Source organism: Sinocyclocheilus rhinocerous, unplaced genomic scaffold, assembly GCF_001515625.1.
Source record: "Sinocyclocheilus rhinocerous isolate Xijiao unplaced genomic scaffold, SAMN03320098_v1.1 scaffold1619, whole genome shotgun sequence".
Lineage (NCBI taxonomy): Eukaryota > Metazoa > Chordata > Actinopteri > Cypriniformes > Cyprinidae > Sinocyclocheilus > Sinocyclocheilus rhinocerous.
Genome location: NW_015649446.1, coordinates 268,875 through 278,247, shown reverse-complemented (window position 1 = coordinate 278,247; position 9,373 = coordinate 268,875). Strand labels below are relative to the sequence as shown.

At 41.7% G+C, this 9,373-nt stretch overlaps 1 protein-coding gene across 1 annotated transcript in view; it reads right to left on the bottom strand.

The window, feature by feature from the left end:
- Positions 1-9,373, bottom strand: part of LOC107710563 (leucine-rich repeat and calponin homology domain-containing protein 2-like) — a 77,314-nt gene that overhangs the window by 16,362 nt on the left and 51,579 nt on the right. The window lies entirely within an intron of this gene.

Below are 9,373 nucleotides of genomic sequence, written 5' to 3'. Positions count from 1 at the left end.
GAGTTCATGAACGGCCTCCATGGCCGTGACAGGGCAGACAGTGAGTTCATGAACGGCCTCCATGGCCGTGACAGGGCAGACAGTGAGATCATGAAGGGCCTCCTTGGCCGTGGCAGGAAAGCAAAAGACATGAACACAAACACAACCCAAAACAAACCCTGACACCTTTCAAACGTTTCAAATGCTTTTATTTTGTGGAAAAGGTAGACCTTACAGCTTCTCTGTAGTTGATAACAGATTTATAAATGATTAATTACAAATTTGGGATGATAGCTGGTGTGTTTCATTTTCAGTGGGATGGTAGGGAGAGCACGTTCTCCAGAAAAAATGCAGATGAACTTCATACACAAGATCTCACAATTTCAGGGGCCGATGACTAATGATCCTTTACATAAGTATGTATCTTTCCTCTGGGTCAAATAACACAGCCATAGCGATTGAATTACCCCATTCAAGAAAGATAAGCATGGAATAAATGGTTGTATTCATGCTTTTTGTTCTATTTTCTCATTGGTTTATTGTCTTTATTGTTCACAGGAGTGTCATGTGATCCCATTGTTTGATATATATAGCCCTCATGTTTCTTTGTCCATTGTCTAGCTTTGTTTGTGTTACCACTGTTGGTGAGTTTATGTCCATGCTTAAGTTCATGTTTGTTCATGCCAAGTCTAGTCACTGTTCATTTGACATTTGTTTATGGTTTGGACTTCATTAAAACTGCACATGGGTTCTACTTCAATGTGCCTCAGTGGATTCATTACAGCAGTGGTCACCATCAGAATTCAGATTTTTCTTTCTTTCTTTCTTTTTTTTAAACTAGCAAATTGGCTGATACTGATACAGATTTTTAAGCAAATTTATTTATTGGCTATTTGCTTTATAACAAACAAACTGGCTTTAAACAAAAATATCTAGCCATTTGAAATTAGAGGCAACCACTGCATTTTAATCACGATCTGCACGGGCAGTTGTTTTTGATTTGATTTAGATTAATTTCAGGATTTAAAACAAAAAAATAATTGTCTGACTTTAGGTGTTATTTATTTATTTGCTACATAAAACATCTGCACGAAACAAAAACAGCAGGTCTGAATGAGACGCACTCTCTGACAGGAGGTGGCGCTTATGAACAGGGTTGCCAGGTTTTCGCAAAAAAACTAGTTCAATCGCGTTTCGAGGGGGTTCCCTGTAAAAATCCATTCTGGGGGTAAAATACACGTTTTTCGGCGGGGATCTTCCAGTAAAATTCACATTCCAGGGACTAAATATCACATTATTGGGGTCGCTTCAGCGCTTTATACGGAGGAGAAGAAAATGCCATTGCCATTGAAACTTTTCTCAAGACAGTTCCCTTCAGTGATACATTAATATAACCCCAGAAATGTAATGCATTTTTTAACTTATTTTACTGTTATTTTCGGGATCTACTGGAACAGTGATAAAGATCTACCAGTCGATCGACGGGTTGGCGACCACTGCATTACAGAAAGCTAGACCTGTTACAATGAACCCAGCAGTTTCCTTGCTTTGCCTCCATCAAGGGGATCGATGCATAGAGGACAAAGTGGAGGAATTCTGTGGACTCTGTCACCTAGTTAATTTTAATGATGTGGCATTAAAAGACATTTTTTTTGTGATGGGTTAAATTAACCCATTTGTTCATGGCTTCCAGGGGGAGAGATACACTAGTCCTTGGTGAAATACATAGACCATGCCCTTCTGCTGAGTGATTCCTCATTATTGTGGGGACTATGGGTGAGGAACATATGGCGCTTTTCCACTGCATGGTACGGCACGGTACGGCTCGGTACAGTTCACTTTTGGGGGGTTTTCCACTGGGTACAGTACCTGGTACCTGGTACTTTTTTTAGTACCACCTCGGTTGAGGTTCCAAGTGAACCATACCGTTACCAAAACGTGACGTGTAAACTCTGCTGATCACGGATTGGCCGGAGAGAATCGTTACTACCTGCGTCACTGAACTTGTGACACAAACACAACAGAACCACTAGATTTAAATCAGCACAGCCAGCGAAGGATCGAACGCAACTGTTTTGAACGAGCGCACCTTTTTTAACAACCAAAAAGTGGCTGTTTCGTTGTCTGTTGAGGAAATACAGACGTTCCTCTCGTTGATAGCAGAGGAGCGGATCCAACAAGAGCTTGATGGGGTGAGGCAGAATGGAAACGTTTTTCAGGAGTCGCGGCAGTAGAGGCGGTGCAACTATAAACGACACGTGAATAATCCCGCCCACTCTAAAGCGGTACTGAACTGCAGTGGAAACGCAAACCGTGCTGAGCCGAACCGTGCCGTTCCGTGCTGAGCCGTGCCGAGCCGAGTCGTACCACGCAGTGGAAAAGCGCTATATAAAAACATGGGGAGTCTATGGGATTGTAAAGTTGGGTATTTTAACATGGGGAGTCTATGGGATTGACTCCCTTTTGCAGCCAGCCTCTAGCGGCCAGTTGATGAATTACAGTTTAAGTCACTTCCTTGTTGGCTTCACGAGAGAGAGCGGGAGGTTGCCGCTTGGTGAGGAACCCCACAATTCTCCAGTACCTACCATGGCAGAGCCTTCAGCCATCATGTCTGATACGCCAAAGTCTCATCACGTCATGGCTGCTACACCGGAGTTTTTCCACGCCCGAACCGTCATGTCAGGATTTATTCACACCACGACCACCAGAGTCTACAGAGCCTATTCATGTCATGCCTTCCAAGCCAGAGCCTGTTCACGTCTTAGCCACCATGCCCGAGTCATCAGCCAAGATGGCTGCCACACCAGAGCCTCGCCACGCCACAGCCGCCACGCCAGAGCCTCGTCACGCCACAGCCGCCACGCCAGAGCCTCGTAATGCCATGCCAGAGTCTCGTCACATTACAGCCGCCACGCCAGAGCCTCGTAATGCCATGCCAGAGTCTCGTCACATTACAGCCGCCACGCCAGAGCCTCGTAATGCCATGCCAGAGTCTCGTCACGCCACTGGCGCCACACCAGAGCCTCGTCACGCCACGGCCGCCACGCCAGAGCCTCGTCATGTCATGGCTGCCACGCCAGAGCCTCCAGCCAACAGGGATGCCATGCCAAAGACTCCAGCAGTCATGGATGACATACTAGAGTCTTCAGACATCATGGACTCCACTCCAGTGTTTCCAGGTGTCATGAACGTCGCATCGGAGGCTACAAATGCGATTCCTAGGCGTTTGTGACTGGCTTCCAGTTTAAAGGACACACCGCTTACGTCGGTGCGAGCTGCTGGTGTTTCTGCGGTGGTACGAGGTCTGAGTGTCTCTGAGTCACTGTCAGTCGCACTCACTGTTACGGCGATGGCCATTTTGTGTGTTTGGGCTGCACACTGCTCTCTAGTCCATGTGTCCACTCCAGAGTCCGCGAATCCGCTCCAGAGGCTGCTTAAGCCCCAGAAATCAGTCCTGTGATGGCGCTAGCCTGTGAGTTTCCTGCCTGTCCGGTTTTGACCACAGTGGTCAGTCACATGTAAACCCTCTGCCAGTCATGTCACGGACAAGGAAGCCATCTCTGAACTCACAGTCTGCCCTATCATGGCTAAGGAGGCCATCTCATAAAAGAAATCATAAAAGTATGCCATGTGCTACCCTTGTCCATGTGTCTTGTTCTCATTGGTTATTTTTATCATGTGGTTTTCTGTTTTATCAATGTTTTCTCATTGGTTTATTGTATTTATTGTTCACATGAGTGTCATGTGACCCCATTGTTTGATATATGTAGCCCTCATGTTTCTTTGTCCATTGTCTAGCTTTGTTCATGTTACCATTGTTGGTGAGTTTATGTCCATACTTAAGTCCATGCCAAGTCTAGTCTCTGTTCATCTTGCATTTGTTTATGTTTTGGACTTAATTAAAACTGCACATGGGTTCTACTTCAACATGCCTCAGTGGATTCATTACACAGGGTGTGTACAGGAATTCTATTGTGAGGCAAAATTCAATTTTTTTTTAAATGTCATGTCTCCATTAGTGTCTGCATATAGCAGTGGTTAGAAAACTGTGTAAAAGTAGTACAGAGCAGTAAGAGCTGAAGCACTTTTCTAATTAATAAACTAAACCAATCAAAGCATCCAAGGTCTCTTATTCTTCCTCTCAGTTACAGATCAGTACTGAGGAAAAAGTGTTAATGTGAAGTCATCTGGGTACAGACTGGGCTTGTCCTCGATTTTGTTCTTTTGACAGTTCCATGGAAGTGCAAAACAAACGCACGTTTGAAAGAGACTGATAAGGGAAATTCTCTTAGGAAGAGGTATTACGGATGTGTGTTTCTGTGTGTTCTGCCAAGAAACCCTAAAGGCTAAATATCACCCATTTTAAACCCATATTTTCTTTCCTTGACATTTAACATTTCAATGTTCATACACAATAAAACAATAAGTAAATAAATAAATAAATAATTGCTTGCCTTAAAAATGTCAAAGGACATTGCTTTAAAAAAAGGTCAAAGGACAAAAAAAAAAGTCAAATGTGATGCAAAAAAAGTAAAAAAAAAAAAAAAAGTAAAATGAGATGCACCTGAATTTCTTTCATTTGACTCAATAATGAAAAGAATAGACAAACATAGTTCACTTTTTTAAATAACACACAAACTAGGATACATGTTCATATTTTTATTGAACACACTGTGTCACTGTGCAGGACGGAAAAAAATCTGTGAACCCTGCATTTAATAATCATAATTTAGGCAGAAACATCTGCCTGTCCTGTTTTGACCACAGTGGTCTCCGCCAAATGTTTCCTGTAACTGTGGATCAGACAAGCTTTCAGGGCAGGAGCTTTGAACAATTCCTTTTCGCTAAACTCTTTCAGCTAGGTAAAATATCAGATGTCTTTCTGCTGTGAATCGCTCTCTTGAGGTTGTGCCAAAGCATCTTGAGGTCAGAACGGGCCATTCCAGAATGCGTAATTTCCTGGCATTCTGTTGTTAGTCTACTAATGTGGTTTAAGTTATTGTCTTTTTCAATATTCTGCAGCCTATCCCAATAAACTTCTGTTTATCTGTCATGATAGAAAGCTGTCCAGGTCCTAAGGCAGCAAGCATGTCCAAAACCTACTTTACAGCTAGGATGTGGCTTTGATGTTGGTGTTCTGTGCCTTTTCACTCCACACGTGGTGCTGTGTGTTTTAAGAACTTTGATTTCATCTGTTTACATAATGTTTAATTCATCATAGACACTTCAACAGAGATGTTAACATTCTCCAGGGGTTTCTGTGAATCAGCTGACACTTAAACTTTTTGTTATAGCGCATTATAGGGCTCAGAGCCACACTGTGAATCTCGTCTCAGTGACAAGGATCCATGTTTTTGTTGAGGTCACTAGCCTAGAGATTCAAATGTTTTCCACACTGCACTGTGAATATTTCCAAAATGAGTTCAAAAACGACATGAAAATGTGTTTATTGGTGTCTGTGTTTATTTATCTATTGTGCTGTAATTTTTAAAATTTAAGACCAATTTATGCAGAAATCCAGACAAATCCTGCCATTCTCTAAGCAACTAAAACAAAGTGAAAACAGCAAGGTACTTGAACTAAGACCTCACGTAATTTTCTTCACATGTAAAAATTCAGGTTGGGTCTGGGATTTCCCCTCTTCAATATATAACAATCATAGCCAACTGTGTGGAATATCACAAGCCATTATTTGAACATTATATCCACAGGACCAGGAACCAATGCTAATCTCGCCATGCAGAGTCCTTTAAAAGCACCTCAAAAAGAATAAACTCCTCACATCTTGATTTTCCAAGGTTTACATAGATAAGGACTGAAGTACAATAAGTAGTCAGTCTGGGGTTGCCATATCTGAGGCTGTAGACAAAATATCAGGGGTTGAGACTAGAGATACTTCACGCCACTGGCGCCACACCAGAGCCTCGTCACGCCACGCCAGAGCCTCGTCATGTCATGGCTGCCACGCCAGAGCCTCCAGCCAACAGGGATGCCATGCCAAAGACTCCAGCAGTCATGGATGACATACTAGAGTCTTCAGACATCATGGACTCCACTCCAGTGTTTCCAGGTGTCATGAACGTCGCATCGGAGGCTACAAATGCGATTCCTAGGCGTTTGTGACTGGCTTCCAGTTTAAAGGACACACCGCTTACGTCGGTGCGAGCTGCTGGTGTTTCTGCGGTGGTACGAGGTCTGAGTGTCTCTGAGTCACTGTCAGTCGCACTCACTGTTACGGCGATGGCCATTTTGTGTGTTTGGGCTGCACACTGCTCTCTAGTCCATGTGTCCACTCCAGAGTCCGCGAATCCGCTCCAGAGGCTGCTTAAGCCCCAGAAATCAGTCCTGTGATGGCGCTAGCCTGTGAGTTTCCTGCCTGTCCGGTTTTGACCACAGTGGTCAGTCACATGTAAACCCTCTGCCAGTCATGTCACGGACAAGGAAGCCATCTCTGAACTCACAGTCTGCCCTATCATGGCTAAGGAGGCCATCTCATAAAAGAAATCATAAAAGTATGCCATGTGCTACCCTTGTCCATGTGTCTTGTTCTCATTGGTTATTTTTATCATGTGGTTTTCTGTTTTATCAATGTTTTCTCATTGGTTTATTGTATTTATTGTTCACATGAGTGTCATGTGACCCCATTGTTTGATATATGTAGCCCTCATGTTTCTTTGTCCATTGTCTAGCTTTGTTCATGTTACCATTGTTGGTGAGTTTATGTCCATACTTAAGTCCATGCCAAGTCTAGTCTCTGTTCATCTTGCATTTGTTTATGTTTTGGACTTAATTAAAACTGCACATGGGTTCTACTTCAACATGCCTCAGTGGATTCATTACACAGGGTGTGTACAGGAATTCTATTGTGAGGCAAAATTCAATTTTTTTTTAAATGTCATGTCTCCATTAGTGTCTGCATATAGCAGTGGTTAGAAAACTGTGTAAAAGTAGTACAGAGCAGTAAGAGCTGAAGCACTTTTCTAATTAATAAACTAAACCAATCAAAGCATCCAAGGTCTCTTATTCTTCCTCTCAGTTACAGATCAGTACTGAGGAAAAAGTGTTAATGTGAAGTCATCTGGGTACAGACTGGGCTTGTCCTCGATTTTGTTCTTTTGACAGTTCCATGGAAGTGCAAAACAAACGCACGTTTGAAAGAGACTGATAAGGGAAATTCTCTTAGGAAGAGGTATTACGGATGTGTGTTTCTGTGTGTTCTGCCAAGAAACCCTAAAGGCTAAATATCACCCATTTTAAACCCATATTTTCTTTCCTTGACATTTAACATTTCAATGTTCATACACAATAAAACAATAAGTAAATAAATAAATAAATAATTGCTTGCCTTAAAAATGTCAAAGGACATTGCTTTAAAAAAAGGTCAAAGGACAAAAAAAAAAGTCAAATGTGATGCAAAAAAAGTAAAAAAAAAAAAAAAAGTTAAATGTGATGCATTTACCTGGATTTCATTTGACTCAATAATGAAAAGAATAGACAAACATAGTTCACTTTTTTAAATAACACACAAACTAGGATACATGTTCATATTTTTATTGAACACACTGTGTCACTGTGCAGGACGGAAAAAAATCTGTGAACCCTGCATTTAATAATCATAATTTAGGCAGAAACATCTGCCTGTCCTGTTTTGACCACAGTGGTCTCCGCCAAATGTTTCCTGTAACTGTGGATCAGACAAGCTTTCAGGGCAGGAGCTTTGAACAATTCCTTTTCGCTAAACTCTTTCAGCTAGGTAAAATATCAGATGTCTTTCTGCTGTGAATCGCTCTCTTGAGGTTGTGCCAAAGCATCTTGAGGTCAGAACGGGCCATTCCAGAATGCGTAATTTCCTGGCATTCTGTTGTTAGTCTACTAATGTGGTTTAAGTTATTGTCTTTTTCAATATTCTGCAGCCTATCCCAATAAACTTCTGTTTATCTGTCATGATAGAAAGCTGTCCAGGTCCTAAGGCAGCAAGCATGTCCAAAACCTACTTTACAGCTAGGATGTGGCTTTGATGTTGGTGTTCTGTGCCTTTTCACTCCACACGTGGTGCTGTGTGTTTTAAGAACTTTGATTTCATCTGTTTACATAATGTTTAATTCATCATAGACACTTCAACAGAGATGTTAACATTCTCCAGGGGTTTCTGTGAATCAGCTGACACTTAAACTTTTTGTTATAGCGCATTATAGGGCTCAGAGCCACACTGTGAATCTCGTCTCAGTGACAAGGATCCATGTTTTTGTTGAGGTCACTAGCCTAGAGATTCAAATGTTTTCCACACTGCACTGTGAATATTTCCAAAATGAGTTCAAAAACGACATGAAAATGTGTTTATTGGTGTCTGTGTTTATTTATCTATTGTGCTGTAATTTTTAAAATTTAAGACCAATTTATGCAGAAATCCAGACAAATCCTGCCATTCTCTAAGCAACTAAAACAAAGTGAAAACAGCAAGGTACTTGAACTAAGACCTCACGTAATTTTCTTCACATGTAAAAATTCAGGTTGGGTCTGGGATTTCCCCTCTTCAATATATAACAATCATAGCCAACTGTGTGGAATATCACAAGCCATTATTTGAACATTATATCCACAGGACCAGGAACCAATGCTAATCTCGCCATGCAGAGTCCTTTAAAAGCACCTCAAAAAGAATAAACTCCTCACATCTTGATTTTCCAAGGTTTACATAGATAAGGACTGAAGTACAATAAGTAGTCAGTCTGGGGTTGCCATATCTGAGGCTGTAGACAAAATATCAGGGGTTGAGACTAGAGATACTGTAACTGTTTTAGCATACAAGTTGCCCTGTGACATATGCAAGTCTCAAGTGGCATGAAGTAATTACATATTTGTGTGTGTCTGTGTGTATGCGTCTGTGTGTCTTTGACAAAACCAGTGAGAAAGAGAGGTATACGTGTACAGTGTACTTTCATATTGTACACAAGCAAACAAAATATGTGAGCGGGAGTAAAACAAAGAACTTGAGCATGCTTGGGTGTGTACCTTCAGGTAGTCTTTTCTCAGGTACTTGTTTCTCCTCCGATCCTCATTCTGGTTGAGCACAGGAGGAACCTCTGGCCATCTTGGCTCTGAGTCACTGCTCTCTGATTTCAAACTTCCATCAAACGAGCAAGAGGAAGAAGGCTGAGGGACAAATCACAACATTACGGTGAATCACAGGGCTCAAAATGGATTTCATGGGGCCCTAAATTAAAAGGTAGATACTCTGTGGAGTTGTAAACAAACAAGTTATGGTTACATTCATTCTCAAGGTCTAACATGTGGAAAGCATTTCCTTCCACATTAATGGTAAATTAACAATGACACATGATACATGAATGAACAAATGCATGGAAGCATCGGTAAAAATGCATTGAAAACTACA